Source organism: Ptychodera flava, unplaced genomic scaffold (assembly GCF_041260155.1).
Source record: "Ptychodera flava strain L36383 unplaced genomic scaffold, AS_Pfla_20210202 Scaffold_114__1_contigs__length_228029_pilon, whole genome shotgun sequence".
Classification (NCBI taxonomy): Eukaryota; Metazoa; Hemichordata; class Enteropneusta; family Ptychoderidae; genus Ptychodera; species Ptychodera flava.
In genome coordinates this window covers 40773-58830 of record NW_027248296.1, presented here as the reverse complement: position 1 = coordinate 58830, position 18058 = coordinate 40773, and the positions used below count along the sequence as shown (strand labels likewise).

Sequence of the window (18058 nt, the reverse complement as noted above, 5' to 3'; positions counted from 1 at the left end):
ATGAGGATAATATTGCGTAATTGCGATACAAGCCGCAGTCTGATAGCACGGCAAAACTTGACCCTCTAGCCTGCTGCCCTTGAGTTTGTACATTTATCTGGTGTAAGACGAAGATGGGGCTAAGTTAGCAATATTCTTGTCTAACGAGAGCGAAAAAATAACATTTTCTTCAAGATTGAGTAAAAAATGATAGTTATCATCAAATTCTTCGCAGTTCGTTTCGTGAATATTTGAAAACCTAAGGAGCCGTAAGCCATATTGGTCAAAGGTCAATCAGAATACCCAGTGTGGTGTTGGTGTGGCGTCGCTTGCACGTACCGCCAACAATGATCAAAATCTCCAGTCGTTCATCTTTTAGCGTTTACTGACATGTCCCGCCCGTGTTTAGGAATGTCTACAGTCTACCTTGAAATCTTGGACCATCTCGACGACTACGCTGTACGTTTTAATCTAGTACAACTGGAGAGTGGTCCAATCGTGTCGATGTCATGAACTTACGTTTAGAGCTACTACCAGAAGCTCAACGGTTCGACAAGCAGCAAGTTTATTCTCCGTTCAATCGGGACGAAACTCGACAACCCATTTTAGCAATTTGGACGGAAGAGGGCAACTCTTTTCGCACAAGCGAAAGGTCGACCCCCCGATCGCTGCTGAGTCCTGCATCAGCTGGACGGAGGGCGTGTACAGTATACCAGGTACAGGTATGTATAGTTAACTTGTCCTCTTTGTCTTATTCTTAACCAGCCATATGTAACCAGCCCAAGTGTCTTTTCTTACATACATCTACTCCTTCTCGTATAAATGTGTTCAGCAATGTCTTCGTCTTGCAAAAATGTCTAACGTTTGTTTTGTTTAAATCATCGATATTGCTGATAAAATTTCAATAAACAATGAACATCTAATTCCCAGGCAACTTCATGCTAATGTAACCTTTTCGTTATTACGGGGGGGTGTTAGGGTTGGGTGTTGGTGTTGGTGTTTCGAAAATATAGAATAATCACCCTTCAAAAGTGTTTTCAAGAAAAGATTGCCCCAACTTTCATTTGTCCTTTGTGTCACAGTCTTATTTGATGTTTTATTAATAACTGACGTAAAATTCTTATTTGACCTTTGAACTTTCAAAGAATACCCTAAACCTTTAGAAACATGTAATCACTTGGGTGAAAGTCCAATAGCATATTTGTTGTTCACATCTGCTTTCAAACGCTATTCTCACCATCCGGTACTATTCGAAAAAACCAAATTTCTTGCACACACATTCACTAGTAACCAGCTCAGTCTAATTAAGCACATTAATATCAATAATCAAGCATCTATAAATACACAGATGTGGCTAGTTCTGTATTGAAAAATAAGATTTAATGGTTTCCTCATAGATACAATGTGAAGTGAATCACCGTCCCTCCACCCACCGGTCTGGAAACAGCTCCTGTTTCTTTGCTCCGAGCCGCGTTGCTGGTAAATATATCAATTACAAAAAATCTCTGAATCTCTGACACCTTAAATGTGACAAGTACGTGAATTTGCATTAAAAATATGCTAATTTTATCCAAAATGACCAGAATGCATGGCGATATTCACTACAGCGATTTTGCTGGATAAACTTGTCGAGACCAAAATATATTGTAACATAAACGTTTTGATATTGAGGTGGGAGCCTCAAGGTTCTTTCACATTTTTATACATAAAAATTCATTTCTTTTCAAAGCTGTCGCGTACTCTTTTGGCCTCCAAAATAGAGCTTGCAAGGAATTGCTGCTAGACAACTGTATGCGACAGTATCCCTTAGTTACACAGCGGAGCTATATCGGCCGCTAGGTTTGAGTAATGTTAGAATGAAAATCGATTCTAGAAAATAAACTTTTAGGAAGACTTACACCTCGCAATTCCCCATTTTCAAAAATAGGTAATATTACTAAGGACATAGAACATACAATGTCTAAGTTGAAAATATTCAGCGCTCTGCATTATACATAAGACTACTCTGTGCACTTTATGTGAAGATTTCAGTGCAGGTATGCACAGTATCCTCAGTGTTTGCATGTTTGGGCAAATATTTAATCACAGCACAATCTTTACCTTGTGCAAAATTGCACATACACAAAAATTACTGTATTTTCACAAACTTACTTCAGCTCTGAAGGATGTTGGCTTTTACTGCAGTAGGAAACCATACATTTGTGAAACATATGATGAGTAAATTCAAATTTTAACAGTCATTTTGATTTTGGTAATATTCCTAAGGAACAGAACATGCAACGTCACAGGTGAAAACATTCACCTCTGTCAGTGTTCAATCTGGGATGTCAAAACAGGGGGTCACTGTAAACCCCTACTCCTGTCCCAAGGGGACCATTTTAGAAATTCGGGGGACATCAACACACATGTAAAAGCCTTGAATCTTCTGTGGAAAATACTATATTCTGTCAACGTGGGATTTAAAGGGACATAAGCTGTAACTTGTTGCAAGTTTTTCAGTGTTCTGCTTCTGTATATCAACTACTGTGTCTGATCCTAAAAAGTTTGTCATGCTGAAATTTCAAGTATTCTTTTTGTCAACACAGCTTGTATGTGTGTAGTGATCATTGTTTATTGTTTACAAATGAATTCTAGTCCAATGCAATTTTCAACAAACCGTAATTTCGTAGATTATACTCATTTAGGTTGTGTTGATATGCTAAATACTTGGCATTAAATTACGAATTAGGGATTCAATGCAGAAAGTGTAGGAAAACCACAAAACAAAAGTTCTGAAAAAATAGCCAAAAGATACAGCTTATGGAGCTTTAAATAAAGTATATATCAACTCTTAAACATACTGTTAACTTGTATGTATTTGGAAATTAATGATCATTGGTTCTGACCTAAGGGTTTTACATAGCGCTGTTTCTCTGGAAAATCAGATATGTCCGACCTAAAATATTGCTGTTCAAAACGATCATAGCTGGCCCTACATGGATGCTTGCCTTGTAGTGTTCAACCTTTGTATGGGTGGTAGACGTTGCAGACGCTTCAATTTGAGGGCATGCCCCATCATCTTTGTCTAAAACAGGGGTGCATCAACTACTGGCATTAAAAATCCAAGTCGCAACTAGCCTATCGCCATTATGCACAGTCTATTTTGTCTTGTTTACATTCATTAGCCATGTCACATGCACACAGCTCTACCCTACATCAGTCCTTTCTACCCAGCTTCTTACGCACCACCTTATACACTCTCACAAACTTATTTCAACTTGAAAGTTAACCCTTTTCTGCCAGACAGTATTAAGACTATTACTTCCAAATCAGCCAAGTCAGTAAAACGCGGTATTGAGCCCAAACATGGCGTTTTTTCACCTGCTTGGCTTGGCCTGTTATAGCATCTTTAGTCCAAAAAAATCAAGCTTACAATATTTATGTTTTCTACAGCCTTCAAATGTATAATATTATGTTAAAATACACCATATGGAATATGTTGTGTTTCATTAATTTTAACCATCTTGACCTGATGGTGAAATATGGACTTGGCAGGAAAAGGGTTAGCGCATAAAATAATGCTTAAAGATACTGCTATTGGGGCTTTAAAAGGCCGTGAGCTGCAACACTGTGAAATTTGTCCAACCTCAAAGTACCTTCAATTTCTTCAGATATTCATTGCAATCTACAAATTGAACGATATAGTCATTAACTGTGCCTCAACAGCATTTGCTTGTGGCAGAATAGACAAGAAATTGAGCACATCTTTGTTAATTTTAAATTTCCCGCAATTTTCAAAATCTTGCCATAATAGGTGAAAACAAGAATTTTTCCTCTAAGTGGAGTGAATCCCTTTCCCTTCCTTTCAGTGGGTTGCACCATGTTGTATTTGTAAAGATTTAAATGTGTACATCCACCATTTACGCTGTTTATCATGTAGTTGCATGTAGGCAGCCATATTTGGGTGCGGCACCCATTTATTATTTGTCTTACAAGAATCTCCTCATGCAGTCCAACTCTGTGGATAATTATACTAGAGTAAACATCTCTGAGTTATGTAGAAATTTGCTATGAACTGATTTTAATCTAAATATAAAAATCATAAAATAATGTCAAAAGTTGCAACTCATCTGCCTTAAAGTAAACATGAGAATAATTCTGATCTTACCTAAACATTGTATGTCATTTATTTTGCATCACTTCATTAATGATTTACAACTTTCTAAATTAATGCAATTTCTGTATCAAATGAAATGTGGTCTTATTTTCAACATGAACATTTTGTATTATTGTATAACCATGGATGTAAAAAGAGTCAATCTTTCATCCATGCTTAGTGCAGTGGGAATCCGATGATGTCAAGCCTTTGTAGGCCATGGGAATGCTATTGTCTGATTCAAATGTGAATACCAATTGATAGTCAGATTAATATGATTATTCATTGTCATTATTGTCACATGAAATATGATGATTCATCATCTGTGTTTCAGATATTTTGATTTTTCACAGTAAGATTTTTAACTCTTTTATTTATATCCTTGCAAGTTGCAGGCCCCTTGGAGATGTTTATTAGGCACTGAAAAGTAGGGAAAGGGTAGTGTCCCAAGGAAAGACAGAGTTACACAAAAAGGCATGCCAACAACAGGAGAATAAGAGAGGTATGTACTACAAAGTCTGCACTGATAATTTTTTAGTCTAAACCAGTGAACTTTGAAGGACAAGGTAACCAAATCACCAGTGTTGGTGAATTATAGTACATGGTAGAACCATCATGACACAAGTAAAATCAATTTTACTTAGTTGAGCTTTGATATTTGGTTATACATTTGCAGAGCACCTAAAAGCTTTAAGCGACAAAATCTGCCTTTTTAGCTCCGCTGTCAGAGACGCGGAGCTTATCCGATAGACTGATTGTCTGTCGTCGTCCGTCCGTCAACAATGGTCTTCTTCTCTGAAACCGCAAGTCAGATTTCTTTGAAATTTGGTATGGAGGTTCATAAGAGTGACTTCACTCAAGTTTGTTCAAATTGTGGTGGAATTTGCATAATTGTATTTTTGGGGCAATTTTCCTGTTTTTGGTCAAGAAATCTTCTTCTCTGAAACTTCAAGTCAGATTAATTTGAAACTTGGTATAGAGGTTCCTGGAGGTAACCCCAGTCAAGGTTGTTCAAATTGTGGTGAAATTTCCATAATTGTATTTTTGGGGCAATTTTTCCTGTTTTTGGTAAAAAAGTCATCTTCTCTGAAACCGATCGTCGGATTGCAGTTTACTTAGGGTAACTTAGCTTTGCAATTTGTTATACAGGTTCCTACCGATGAACTTAATGATATTTATTGAAATTATGATGAAATCTGCAATTTTGTTATTTATGGGTAATTTTTGCCATTTTTGGTCGAAAAATGTGTTTCTCAAAAAGTACTGGTCTGATAGCTTTGAAATTCGATATGCAGGTTCCTACAGATTAACTAAATTTGATATTTTGACATTATGATGAAATCTGCAATTTTGTATATTTTGGGGCAATTTTTGCCATTTCTGTTAAAAAAATTGTTTCTCAAAAACTGCAAGTGGATAGCTTTGATATTTTGTATACAGGTTCCAAGGGATTATTGTAATATGTGATATACTGAAATTACGGTGAAATCTGCGATTTTTATTTTGGGGACAATTATTGCCATTTTTGGTAGAAAATTTTATTCTCTAAAAACTACTCGTCAGATAGCTTTAGTGGACGTGTTCTTTGGAATGATCCGATGTAAAAATTCAAATTATGATGAAATCTTCAATTGTATGTTTTTGCAGATATTTTAGCCTCCTTTTTCTGGCCATTGAAATGAGCTATCAAAGATTTCCACCTTCGTCAAAAATAGTTATTCTCTACATAAACACAGCGGAGCTATATCGGCCGCTAGGTCGCTTGTTAACCTTCCCTTGAAGATACAGATGTAATCCATGAGAGAAAATGCCAAGAGAGTTTGACCGGTTGACCTCGCTGTTAATTTTATGCAGGAAATTACAATAACAATGCTTGGTCGAATGACGCAGTGCCTTGAGGGTGGGATCACCAGTCGTATATGGGGAGGAGTACCGTCGCCTAGGTGACTGGCGTATACGCGTGCCAAAAGACACCTATGGTTGATTTCCTGTTGACCAGTCGGATGGCAGAGTTGCAAATACCTGGACTGAACCATTTGGTTTTTTGTGGGTGTCGGTGGTACTTTGACAATATAAGTAAAGATGCACATATATTGAGTTTATTGTCTTGTTTATGAGCGGCCAGTATTTCCAACAGCATAAATTATGTGCATTTGCCCTTGAAGGAATAAATAATTTTCGAATAAAACATCGCGAATGTAACTACATTCCTTAAGCTCGACGTACACTTAAGTGCCCCAAAGAACCATGAAATCGCCCGACTTTCGATTGAAGAGATGAGTTTGCCAAACCGCGTATACAGAAAAAGTGGCAGATGACTTTATTTTTAGAATCATAGACAGTATAGCGAGATGTAAAAAATGTGAAACAGGCTCCCCACCTAACTATCCTAAATGTTTTTGTGTCGAGTTTGTGTTTGCTTCGTTTCGAAAATGTGTTCCTACATTCTTATCCGATTGTTTGTGTTAATGAAATGTTTGTTTGCTTTGGATATTTGTAGAGAAGTTTGGATTAGTGTGTGTACGGTAATGTTTTGTTTGTGTGGGGAAAGCTTATGGCGAGAGGCAGCCGGACCTATGTTGTTACAAAAGTTGATAGAGCCGCCCTTTGACGCTTGCGTTTCGAACCCGAGTGTGGTTTCTCATCAGTCGCAGTGTAGATTCTTTCCTTAGTTTGTGTTTGTGAAAATTTATTTTAATGCATTTTAGTGGTCTTGCTTTCCGATTAGCGAGGCAAGTATATTAATTTTGGTCACGTTGTGAGTCCGTTTGGTGGTTCGGTTTGTTTGTTCTATATTTCTTTACTTCGGTAAATTTGTTTTGACTGGTGTGTCTTTAGATTTTTGCGGAGGTTTGTGAATTTTTAGGCAATAAGTACCACTGCGGGGTACGGATTTTATGTTTATTGGATCAAGATACTTACAAGTATCCTGGTTGATGTGCTTGTTCTCGTACATTTTAATTAATAGTTCGTTTACTTTGTTTACTGTTTGTTCTGGCTTGTTGTGTATAATACTGAGTGTTACGTAATTGCCTTTCGCATTCGAGTACGTAATCGTTTGTGTTTACAATAAGGAAAAACCGACCCTTGTCGAAGGGTTATTTTCCCAAAATTTGTCCAATGTTTGCAAGCTGGTTTATCGCGATTCTTTTGGCACGCGACATGTTTGTTTCCTTGTTTGAAAGGGTATCTCTAGAAGTACGAGTTTAGAAGCTTCAGATAGCTTTCAAGTTTTTGTTTTTTTGTTGTTCGTGGAGTCCAATTTGACTTTTCTTTGAATTGGTGTTGTTGCGATTGTTTGTGTCTCACGATGTAGCGTAGTCACATTATACGACTTTATTTGTTGAAATCCTGAGGTGGTTTATTGTGTTTGGTTTTGTTTGTGTCCGAATGAATTTTAAGGCTTTTGCCTGGTACTATTTTCGGAGTTTCATAGTTTGAGCGATGATAGGTTGTTGTTGAATTTCATGTTGTTGTCGGCTTTTCTTTGGAAATAGCTGATTTATTTCCACGGCCATGTTTTCTGTTACGTTACTGTGATTGTTTATTTTGTATTTAATGTTGTGTTTCAGTTGTTTGTTATGTGTACGATTTTTGTTATTTCTTTTAAGTGTTTGTGTGTTCTATGTCATTTTATCGTATTTTTTGGTAGTTCCCTTTTTGGAGTATTTGGTGGCCCTGGAAAGGGCCGCTTGGTATGGGTTTTTGTTAGCGCTTGGCGCGTTTGTTTTGGCGATGAGCCTAGCTTTTTTATGCTTCTTTTCGCCGATTCGATGTGCTTGGTGAGTAGGTGTTTGCCGCCTTCTTGTCACTGTGTGTGCGTACATGGACAGTCTGCATAGCCCTTGAATGTGGTCTCGATTTTGATCAAACTTACAATTTAGGAGATATATCAAAACTAATAAATGATTTATGTGATTACTGTAGCTATAGATAGGCTACATTCAGGACGGGCAGCGACGGGCAGTAATTAACAGGTGGTTTTCACCGTGGGCAGAACTCGGTGCAATGATACTGAACATTAATAGTAAGCCTGTCACCTTGAAGGTAATGCTGTAGGTGAAACACGGACTTCAAACCAGGCGTGATGTTTTCCGGGTAGTTTCTGTAAGTGTAGTTCTAAGTTTCGACGTTCTCTTCCGCTACGGAAGAGAACGTCGAAACGTAGAATAAACTACACTTATAGAAACTACCCAGAAACATCACGCCTGTGCTTCAAACACACGATGGTACAATCAACACCACAAGTGAAACGTACACATAGAAATACACGCGTTCCTACGTTGTGCCCACCCGGGCCACGCGATTAAAATATGACTGATACTGCTGGATAGTGTTAATTGGGTCGGTAAACAGTCAATTAATAGTTTAATGACTACCTGGGTGATTGGCAGGTCGTGTCCAACGACGCATATGCAAAGCAGGCCAAAAGACAAAGCCCCCAAAGTTATTGACAGCTGGCCAGGGGTCACCATGAATACGTAATGAAGCTTCACTACGCAGAAACTGCGTAGTCAAGCCCTTCTTAACCGGTCAAACTCTCTTGGCATTTTCCGGTATTGATAGTTATGCAGCTTATTCAATGTCAAATTTTGAGATCACAATGAAATGTGTAAACCCTGCAAATTATTTTAGAGAAACATACAGATAAAGTATCGCCCAAACCTTCGCTTTTTTAGCCTCATTATCGTTTCCGTATCGTTTCCGCATCGCCCAACCCCAAATCCAACATCGCTCACTCGGTTGTTTGGTATCGTTTCCGTATCGTTTCACTAGCGCATCGCCTCATTCACGGAACTCAAAACATCGGATATGAGATATCGGGCATGAATAGTCGATTTCATTTCGTCAAAAGTCATCGAAAATTGAGAATATAGACAAGATTTCATCTAGTTGAAGGTAAATGATCGGTTAATAATCATGAATTTGAACGTCTTGGACGATGTGGGTACGTGATTTAGAGTGATTGGCGCGGCGTGACATATGTAGGCCTACTCAGATTTATACCGTATGCGCACGGTGCGATAGTTTGCCTAAAATTAATTTTACTTTTGATGGATAATTGGTTGTGGAGTGTAACTCTATAGTATGAATTGCGTAGCAATTATTGAAGCACTCGGAAGTTCCCGCTATCAGTGTTATCAATGTGCTGTGACTAAAGGTCACGGACTTCCTCTACATCATAATTTATTCACGTCAATCGGGTTTAAAGGTCATGTGTAAAGCGTTAGGAGAATTCATGGCGGCATCACTATATGTGTTAACCTAGTATATGATACACTGCAGTTATTATTTTAGCAATTCTCCTTACTTTGTACGGCCAGTTTTTCTTGTGCGCTTTCAAGGACGTACATGTATTTAAGCTTAAAAATACTAATTTCAGTCATTTAAAATGGTCATCCGCACACAGTACCACACATTTCTGGGTTTCTAGTCAGTGGAAAAGTTGTCCCACGTCATTTTTTGACACTTGTCTCATTCGGCAACTCTTACTGGTGTTTCAGTTGCAGTCGCCCAAACGCGACTTTCACTTGCAACCGTTAATGTCTGTCCCTGGTAGAGTGCTATCTTGTTACAAAAATGTTCGCAAATAAAACGGTACACAAACTTCATATCAAATAAAAGCAATTCATAAAAGAAGCGCATTATAATCACAATATGTTTCAACTTTGTTCCCATTTTTGTGTGTTGAAGCAACATTTCATGAATGGATAATGTCGGACATATGGGGTCGGACACATGTATTTGATCTTTCATTTTGTATACCTTTACTCTCAAAAACATGGACCATGAAATTGACTTGATACGATGCAGCGGCGATGTTTAGGATGATACGATGCGGAAGCAATGCAAGGCTGATACAGAGGCGGTAATGAAACGATATAGAAAATAAACAAACTGAGGCGACAGCAATGTCGGAAACGATACAGAGGCGATCTGAGGCGAAGTTTATGCCATACTTTATCTGTAGTGTTGAAACAACTTACGGTTCCAAGACAAGAATTGACCATTTTAAACCAACAATTCTCTAGTGTTTAATAAGCTCAGAACCCCCGTAAATTGTATATTTTCGGAAAGCCTGGATATAGGGGAACATTTTGAAGACCATAGTGTCACGATTGTTTACATAACTATCACGTGACAGGTAATTTGCATAACCTTTCAAAAATCGGTTTTCCCTATGTTTTGTTTCAATGCTTTGAGATACATGGCTGAAATTTGTTTGAGTGCAAGCTGTCGTCAGGGTCTTCAAAAGTGTGTCTCAGAATTTTTTAAAATCTTCTTAAACAGTTTTTATGCCAGAAAAACTTCCAGAGCAGTGAATTCAACCGTAGTTGATTTCTTAAAATTGTGCTAAAAAAACTAAGCAAGATATTAAAAATCTGAGACACACTTTGGAAGAGCGTTGTCACAGCTTGCATTCCAGCAAGTTTGAGTCAGATATTTTGAAGTATTAAGACAAACATAGGGAAAACCGTCTTTTGACAGGTTATGCAAATTACCGTGTCACGTGATAGTTATGTAAACAATGGTGACACTGTGGTAACCAGATTATTTCCGTATATCTAGGCTTTTAGAAAATGTATACTTTACGGGGGTTCTGAGCTTATTTACCGTTAGAGAATTGTTAGATTAAAAAGGTCAAATTTCTTGTCTTGGAACCTTAAGGGGCTCTTAGATTGAGTTCAAAACACAAATGTACATAACATAACATACAATAATAGCATAGTCAAACTCAGGATGAGCTTTTAACACTTTTAACAGCTTTTAACTGGCCAAAATATTGTTGAAGGAATCCATGAATTGTATTTTATGAACCTTGCCTGGGAACACAACTTTGAAACAATATCACAAGACAAACTCATGTCCAAGAGTTTGTTGCAAATTTAATATTGAAAGATGAAACAAGCTCATGCTCTGATAACATGTTCCAGATTACACGATGTGCTAAAAAACCATAGTTTTATCTTTTATTAACATTATACGAAACTGTTTTTGGAACAACCAACTGTGTGCAAGAAAACTCTTGCCTTATTTCACAAAATGTAACTTAATATACATTTTTTTTCATAAAAACATTTTGCATAGTCAAAACAGCTTCAGTGTTGCACCCGCTGGGAACAAGGATATAGTTTTGAACTAGTATTTACTTAGTGGCTGGACTGACAGTTATTGAACAGTATTCAACAACAGTCAGTCCATGCTTCAAGTATCTCTATTATACTTCAAACTTTTCTGTATGGCTGTCTATATAATTTCTTGAAAATTATATAAAATGTATATAACACGATTGGAACTAATTTGGGATAATTGGATTTTCATATTTTTCAAATTTCTCAAAGATGTTAGGTGCCCTATAGTTGAATGTTGCAATATTACAAAATACTCATAAAAACAAGTGCATAACATAAAAAGAAAAGTAGATGAGGTTACATTTGTAGATGAAATCGACATTACTTCATCCAATTATCCCAAATTAGTTCCCATCGTGTTATATGTACTCTAAATAATGCATGATATTGAAAAATCATTTGAAATGGTAATTGACAATGAGTCTCCTTCAAAGCATTTTTTCAAAATTTTTATTTTTAGTAGTCTACAGTTTTCTCTACACATGTGAGCTATGCCTGGCTTGACTAGGGAATCTCTGTTGGTACAAATCAGAATGAATCGTGGGATATTTGTAGTATGGGTTGGCGTCTTTGCATAGTTAGCACTATTAGATATACAGAGTCAACAATTTTGTCACAATAATTGTACAAATGTACTAATGGGTTCAAATAAAATTTAACAAAGCAAAACTTACTTTAGTTGAGGGTTATGTAAATTGACAGTTCCATTCTGATGTGCTCAAAGGTCTTTGGACAAGGATGCCAATGTTAAAATGATACATGCATTTCCTTATGTTCCTAAGCATAGGTGGAATGGAAGGCAACATAATATGTTCAAATCAGTAATAAGTCATGATACCAGAGTTGATCTTAAAATATCAAATGTACCATATTGTTAGTTATGACAGTGACTTTAAGTATTATGCCATCATTTATCTCACTCTTTGCATTATTTTAAATAACCATCATTTATCATTTCTACCTACAGATTTTAAAGAGGAGAAGTGCAGTGATCAATGCAGATGAGAAGGGTTTCTGGAATGATGTAACTGCAGACCTGATGTCTGATGAGGAGGTCCCACCAGATGGAAGGATAATTGCCTCCAGGCCTTCTTGGCGATCTGACAAACTAAACGTTTTGATAGGATAGACACACTCAATCAGTGAATGCTTAATGACTGTAATTCAAGACACTACATACTGCAGAGGAAGTATGGCAGAGCCAGTGAGAGACCACCTGATAAAAACAGTTCAGTGACAATTGTGTGAGACAGAACAGTGATGCATAGCTTTTCTGAGTAATTATCCATCATCCCTCTGTTGGTCAACAACTGATTTGTTCTCAATTTTAATTGCTTTACTTGAAAAGTAGTACACAGAGCTGGTGTTGTAAGTTCAGTGAAATATAAAGTCATTAGCTGGCACAGGTCAGTTACACCAAGAAAAGTTTAGTATAACCAAGGCATAACTTACAAATACTTCACAAGTACATCTTTGAAGTACTGCTGAAATTTGTCACTTTGACGTATCTGGATTTGTGCCCTCAAGAATTTATCAAGGTGCAGTTACAGTGTTAAAACATGCTGAAACAAATGTGAGCCACACCGTGTTACTGATGGTATTTTTCTATTTCTTGTCCAAAAATTTCTCTGAAATTGCTTGTCAGATTGCTTTGAAATTTTAAATGCAGGTCTCTTAGGATAATATAATTGAAGCAGTAATCAGTTTGTCCTGAGATATGCAATATTGTGTTTTTCAGAGCAATTTTTCCTAGTTTTTGAGATTTTGATTAACTGAACAAAAGCTACGATTTAACAGTGCACATACATGTATGTGATAAGTAAGAGTTAATTAAACATACACTACAAAAAAATTCACCCCTGTGACAGTTCCTGCACAGGCCCTGATACAAACTGTGTTACAGGTCTGTGTCAGCAAATACAGAAGGAGTTCTATCAGGGGCTGATGCACATGTCTGTATCAAGTACTGTAAACACATGGCTGTATTTCTACCAATTACAGCACCTGTACACAGTGCTGTGAACACTGATCTCTAACAGGGTCTGAAATTTTTCAGTGTTCAAACAATAACATTTCTTTCTGCTTCTATCATCAAAATTTGCCAATTTTTACAACAAATTTACACCCTGAAATCCATCCAAATTTTCAGGCCCTGTAGCTGACACACCACTGTACGCACACCGATGGTTCAGTGCTGCAATTATAGGTCTTGATACAGTCAGAATTTACAGCATTGTATACAATCCTGTACCACCATGAATCAGGTTTTTACTGGTCTTGCAAAAAAGGTTATTTCTCTGGGCCTGTTACAGGTAATGATTATCCTCTGTTACAGGCATGTGTCGGCCTTTTCTTGCTGTGTAGATAGCTTGAGTGCTTCATATTCAATCAAGAAACTCTTGAAATGATTTTTTATTCCTATATTTAAAGGTACACATAGTTGATCTTGTAATTTGGTGAATTACACAGTCATTAACTGACACATCTCAATTGACACAATTAAAATGTACAAAACTTAGGAATACTACACATGTATATCTTTTAACGTATGCCAAAATTTACAGCATACTGTAAAGAGCATTAATTTTCACCAGGATTTAATTTCATTATTTTGCTGTTTGGGACACATGAGTCACTGGGTTTTATTTTCACAGATCAGGCCGTGAAACAATGAATTATAATTTAAACTTGTCATATGGGTTATTTTCCTGTTTTTGTTTAAAATAATTTCTCTGAAACAGGTCAACAGATTGCTTCAAAAGTTTGTATACAGGTCAAGAGGGTGATAATGGTAAGATATCAAATTGTTCTGATGAACCATATTTCTCCCTGTTAGGCTCAGGCATATTTAAAAGTGACTGCATTAATTGATATTAGAGTTATCAAGGCTATGGAAATTCTTTTTTACAGTATTGAAGATAACTTTGAATGTGTCTCAGGAAAAATGTTCTGAATGTTTTTTGTCTGTATTTTTTAATCAGTGTAGTTTACATAATGCTTTATATTGCCTTTTATTTATTTACTAACATTTACACATTCCTTTGGAATAAAGAAGAATCATTTACAGTGATCTTGGATTGTGTATCTAAATTGCAGTATAGTTTTCAGATGCAATCTGTACTCTATTTTGCTGTAGAAAGCATCATTACATTGGTGTCTTCACTTGTAAAAAGAGTACTCATTGCGTATACACACACACACACACACACACACACACACACACACACACATATATATGTATATATATATATATATATATATATATATATATATATATATATATATATATATATATATATATATAGTGTATGTGATGCCTGTATGAGTAGAAATACATGAGTCAAAGCTACAAAGCATTACTGTTATTTGAGGACCCACCCCCACACCCCAGTTCCCCCGAAGCCAGTGTTGGATAATTATGTAAAAATTGGTTAATAATAAGTATGAATATTTGCGGCAACTGTCCCTCCATTATTATGTAATCAATCAAGCCAAAAGTACTGGTCCCTTGATTCTCTATAAATTAGAGAATCCAGTAGTATCCTGAATACATATATAATGGATAACATGTGAATCCAGCAGTATCCTGCAATGGATTAAGCAATGGATTCTGTTCCGTATCCGACAGAATCCATTGACCACCAGAATCCACTGGCATACATAATGTATATTGTAGTATTCTGGTGATTCTTGAAGTATCCAGAACAATATACAGAAGAATCCTCAACGGATTTTTCACTTTTGGCACAGTGTACCGGTTAGATAAGTAGCCCCTAATTGACTAATCTGTTGACACCAGTTAGTGTTTGACAAGCCTGCAGCTACTGTTCCCAGGCCCTGGGACGGCTAACCAACCAGATCAACACAAACCAAACCCATGGTAAAATAGTAAAGTAAACAAAATTGTGTCACAGATCATGAGTTTGGTTCTATTACCCTCTCACCGTCCCCTCTAAAGATGCCCAAATTAACGCAATTCAACTATAGACAGTAGAGGGAGCCCACTCTACTGTTTATGATAACAAATCGCGGTTTAGTAGTTGTTAGAACATCTATCATGTGATAAAGATTTCAGGAGCCATCGACGTCGTGGCCATTTCATAGCTAGTTTCGTTTGTCGGACCACGCGGATGTTCACTTTCCTGTCTCAAGGCTGAAATTTATGCATGTGCGTCAATGGACAAACGTATTCACTTTATTGCCAAATTGGGCGTTAAAAACCCAGCGTACTCAGTTTGTACTGACCCAATATTACTGTTGAACGCTACATGATTGTATCACAAAATACGATTGAAATTCAAAATCGTCGAAGTAAATAAGAAAATAACGCCACCGATATAAAATAGAGAGGTCAATCACGAAATTTTACAAGAGACATCTTTAATATGTGCATGGCGGTAGAAGAGACTGCTTCAAAGGATGGTCACCCATTAATTAAATTATTATTTTGAGGTCCCGACATCGACTAATTCTTCATCAGGTATTTCTATGCCGTAAATCACAAATTAAAACGTATTGAATATGGGAATCATGTAAAAAATCAACAAGGTCGAAGTTACAAGCTACCTGTGAAAGGTCGCAATCGACTACTATCGATGGAGGAAGCGTGTCGCCCTTGAACAGAAATAATTATATTACTTTTGTGACAGGCATGTAAAAAATTAAGAGAAAATAGCTTCAGGTCATAAGGACCTGCACCAAGCCAAAGCTTCAGGTCCTTACAGAAAACTGCCGGTCCTCAATAAATGCAGTTGTTTACGACCATTAAAGTCAACTTCTCCACCGATACTATGCTTTTGAATGTTGTAATATTTAATTTTTCATATCCTTTTATCAATAGAGTCAGTAAGTATTCACTCCAAAGGACTATTTTTCACATAGATTGCAGAATAGTGTAAATGAATGATCATGAAATATTCATCTACACGATCAGGAATCTGAAAAAGATCACAGCCGTCATCTTCCTCAAGGTTATGCGCACACATTTATCAATGTTTTCCATCACCGGGGGGGGGAGACAACGGGACTAACAGGAGAATTTGACATTTTTCCTAGCCATGTCAAATCCCCTACTCTCGGACTATAAAATGATGTCAAACACCCAGGGGCCGGGGAATACAGGCTCATGCACTGGCTACATGTGGCTGATGATAGCGAGAAATTTTTTCTATCGTAACTTTCTATGGGGAATGGTGTTCTCTACATTGCTGTGTACAATAGCGCTGTTCACGGTTACACGTTTGTTCCTAAATATAGCTGTACGCGCGCGACATCGGACACACAGCTTGAAATGCGGACAAATTTTATCAATGTTGCACACATGGCCGTTTTTGCAGGTTGTACTCTGAGTCCTGAATATGCCTTTTATTATTCATTGTTACACGAGCAGTCGCCTACTAAGATTTGTTTTCGTCGATTTTGCATGCGCAATTTCAATTTCTAAAAATGCGGACAAATATTAATTTTTGCATATTAATAAGAACAGTGACGTAAAGTTATTAAAATGACTCTGAAAAGTTTGACAGACCTCGATACTGCTGAAAACCATCGACACAATCAGTTAATGATACCGTAAAATCTTAAAAGACGTAATTTTTGCGACATTTAGGCCTACAGTCCATGATGACGCTGAGTTTTGCCTGCCTGTCGTAAAACGGTATACATCGAAACAATTTGAAGCCCTACTCTCGGCCTCTGAAAGTATACACGACAGACAGTGCAACTCGACAAAACTGTTAATGATAAGGTCGCTCTGTTTTATAAAATGCACACTTGTTATCACGATATGTCGTGGTAAGAGTCGGCCTTGTGAACTTTGGTTAAAGACCAACAAGCGAGAAAGATGTTCTAGCGTCCAAACGCAGCGAAACTTGAACTTGACTGTCGACTGCAGGTAGTGCAACTGGGCTGTCGTGTAACATCTAGTCCTTGTTCAAAACTTGAGGTAAAAAATACCTCCATGTTCAAAACCAAATATGTTTAGTCAACAGCACTGTTCTCGTAGTAGGTTTTTGTCTGAAACTCTTCTGTGAACCGTTTATGTTTTTAAACGCTTCAATGTAAAAATAGCGTCAATGATATGACACTGTGCTCCTCAGTGCATTTAGCGGTAGGGATGCAAGGAGAGGGGTTTGGGGAATGTTGCTGAGAAAGATGCAAAGAAAGGGTTGAAATGTGAAACTGTAATAAAACCTATTGTTTTTTTAGCAGTGAGCGTCCAGCTTGGTAAACATGCCATCTTGTACATGAAGGCAAAAAACATAATTTTCACATGTCCACCAAACTTGGAATTTGCATAGATCAACATAGATCATCAAAATTTATTTATCTGCAAGATTTTGTATGTTCCTTGCTACAAAATTCTGACCCAATTGAATTATAACAGGAAAACAAGCACGCATGATTGGACAGTGTGGACTGTGTATTGCATGCACTACATCTGCCGTGATGATGGATTGCCAGACGACCACACTGCATCAAAGAACTGTAGTTTAAAACGAAAATATAATTCTAAACAACTTTCTTCGTGTCATTGATAGCCTTGATTTTCTTTGGATATTGAATTGACACATTTATTAAAGACGTCACTTTACCTTGTCATTGATGGTGAAATGATTTTTTTCAGAAATTTGATCGGTCCAGCCAAGTACACATGCTTACTCATAACAGCTAGCTGGACTGCGATGATCACAACATTGTTTTGTGATATTCCGATACAAAATTAAAATAATTTCATTAATAGGCATTGACTATAAAGTTACAAATGTTTCCTGGGTGTTGAAACATGTTAGCATAGTGTGTTACAAAACAA

At 37.0% G+C, this 18058-nt stretch overlaps 1 long non-coding RNA gene across 5 annotated transcripts; it reads left to right on the top strand.

Annotated features, from left to right (window-relative positions):
• The first annotated feature begins 294 nt into the window (after nt 1-294).
• LOC139126657 (uncharacterized) lies at nt 295-13723 on the top strand. Of its 5 annotated transcripts, XR_011550673.1 has the most exons (4): nt 687-701; nt 1377-1458; nt 4504-4616; nt 12215-13723. It is a non-coding gene; the product is annotated as an uncharacterized lncRNA (long non-coding RNA). The 5 variants fall into 5 exon arrangements; XR_011550675.1 differs by lacking the exon at nt 1377-1458 and having other exon boundaries at nt 295-701; nt 4510-4616; nt 12215-13722; XR_011550674.1 differs by lacking the exon at nt 1377-1458 and having other exon boundaries at nt 295-701; nt 12215-13722.
• Nucleotides 13724-18058: the final 4335 nt, after the last annotated feature.